Raw genomic sequence first — 2,500 nt, 5'->3', positions numbered from 1 at the left:
GCAGCAAGCTTCTGGCATCATCTTTTATACTTAAATTGAGGATGCCACTTGGATTGCAGATTCCAAGGCCACTGACCCCATATGGGACTCTATCCAGGTACAAGTGTGAATTTGTGATAGTCCCATGAAGATAGTCCCATGACCCAAAGATACTGCGCTTCTATTATAAATCACAGGCTTTAGAGATGACAGAGAGCCTAGGGGATTCAATCCCACCCTGCCAAAACTTCAAACATTCATATGCCACCTGTGTTAATATTTCCTTCTTGTGCTCCTTTAAATCTGTCATCTTTGTTATTACTTTAATTTGGTTCATATAAGAAGTAGCAACACTACCATCATAAACAGAAAATCAGTATTTCCTTCAAAGAATATAAGGCTTATCACAAAAATAAATATAATGGAAACAAAAAAATTACAGGTATAGTTGCAATTGAGGCCTAGTCTCTCTTGAAAAGGAAAAGCAATAAATGATAGAGAAGTGTTAAAGACAGACAAGCACCAAACTGAGACTCTGTCATTGCCTTATTCAGAAAGATTCAAACGGAATTGAAAATGATATCCTTCTTTCATGGGCAGTATCATTTAGTTCTGTACATCACCTAATGCCATCTCCCATACCATCCAGTGTGGTCAACATTTATGTAGTCATTCCCCTAAGATTACCCAGTAACTCACTGACAAATCTGAGCAAGAACTCGGCTCAGGTTTTCTGCCTCCCAGCTCTACTTCTTTTCACCATTTCACATTCCCCATGACAAGCAGGTTACGTCCATCCACTCTAGATATATTCACCTTCAGTGAGGCCTAGAAGTCAAAAGGAGCACAAACTGCTAACTATACCATTGCACTGTGTTGAAACCCCTATCCCTGTCTCCCTCATAGGTAAAAAGCACCTGGCACCTGGGAAGACCTGGGAATTATGCAGTGATGCTATACTGTCACTTCCTCACTTATCCACTGTAGGCTGCCACACTAAAAACACTCCCAAGAAGCAATGTCAAAGGGACATGGATAGGGAAAGAATTCTTGTGACAGAAATCCTTAAGATACAGAAATCATTCCAACTTCCCTAAACCATGGAGGCTCAGATTGCAGCTAGAATCCTGCTCAGAGTCAGGGTTCCCAGTCTCTGTAAGGCAGAGCAAGCAATGGCCTCAAGAGAACCAGCTACTTCAATGGTGAATTGTCTAGGTGAATCTCCTAGGCATTATGTGTGCTCCAAGATGGCATGTCCAATACACAATAATTACTCAGATCAGAGATTGAATGTTAAAATACCCTAAGTCCTGCCAAGTGGCCGTGAGCCACACATCCAAAATTTCCCCTCACTGCCCTAGGAGAAGGGACTAACCAGAAACAAAGATTTGTCCTTTAAAACTCTTTCTTTGGGTCCAGGAGCCAGAAGCATCTCTGGGGATAGTAGGCCTGATTTTCCTCTGACACATAAGACCCCTGCTCCCTAATGCATAGTCCAGTCAGATACTGAACTCACAACTAAAGTTGCCCAGGGAGACATCTACTTTCCCCTCAGTCTGTGCCTCTGTTTTAGAAAATTCTTCCCACTTGGGAAGAGGCCTCAGCCTCAGCCAGCCCTTGGGTTCCCCTCTACGACCCACATCGTCTCCTTGAGTTCTTTGCTGCAGTTTTGTTTTGAGGCAGGATGTTCTGTGGTGCATTGTACAGCAGCCGGTCCCTGAGCACACACTGCTGAGGAAAGCCACCCCCACAACCCTCACTTTCACAGCATCTGCCTTGCCAATTATTAGTACAATGGACCAATTTTTATCCTGTGTTGCTCTTGGGGAAAATATGCAGGCTAGGGAACTGGCCTAGATTGGAAATGGAACAGCAGAAGTTGCCAATTAACAAGAGTTCCTTTTTTGTATCCCCTAAAGAAGTTAGTCTCTAGGGAGGATTTATAAAAGGCATGATCCCAGGACCTCTAGGAACTCCTTAGATGATTCAAATCTCTTGGAGTTGGTACAAATGTCAAAAGTCACTTGGTATAACTCTCTGTCCAGTGCTTGAATCACTTAGATGACCTCATCAGCTTCTTCCTGAATACCTTCATGTTTGAGGAACTCACATGTCCATGGCAGGGCATTCCATGTTTGGACAGTGGAAAGGTCTTCCTTTAGTTGAATCAAATCCACCTTTCCATAGCTTCCTCACTTTGATCCTAGCTAGAGAGTGAGCCTAGCCAGCCACTCAATCTTCACTCCCAGGAAATAACCAATCATCAGAAAAATGGCTCATTGCTCAAACCATTAAGTGTTGGAAAAGCACAAGAGAAAGCCCATTATAGCAGACAGGTTAATAGATGGAAGAGGGGCTGGTCTTTCCTCATGGCCCTGAAAGGCAAAGTCTGGTTCCAGAGTTAGCAGCTGGAAGGCTTGCAGCAGCCCCTAAAACTCTAGTTGTACACATATCAGAAAATGTGTAGAAATCCTGTGGAATGTATTATAGAAAGGAGCATAAGTTGCAGCCTTTGCTATGT

At 43.2% G+C, this 2,500-nt stretch overlaps 1 protein-coding gene across 5 annotated transcripts in view; it reads left to right on the top strand.

Moving 5' to 3' along the window:
- GRIA1 (glutamate ionotropic receptor AMPA type subunit 1) overlaps positions 1-2,500 on the top strand; it is a 264,606-nt gene that overhangs the window by 248,650 nt on the left and 13,456 nt on the right. The window lies entirely within an intron of this gene.

The sequence above is a fragment of the Pipistrellus hanaki genome (assembly GCF_964339955.1).
Source record: "Pipistrellus hanaki genome assembly, chromosome: 5".
In the NCBI taxonomy this organism is placed as follows: Eukaryota; Metazoa; Chordata; class Mammalia; order Chiroptera; family Vespertilionidae; genus Pipistrellus; species Pipistrellus hanaki.
This window is presented reverse-complemented; position numbering and strand designations above follow the sequence as displayed.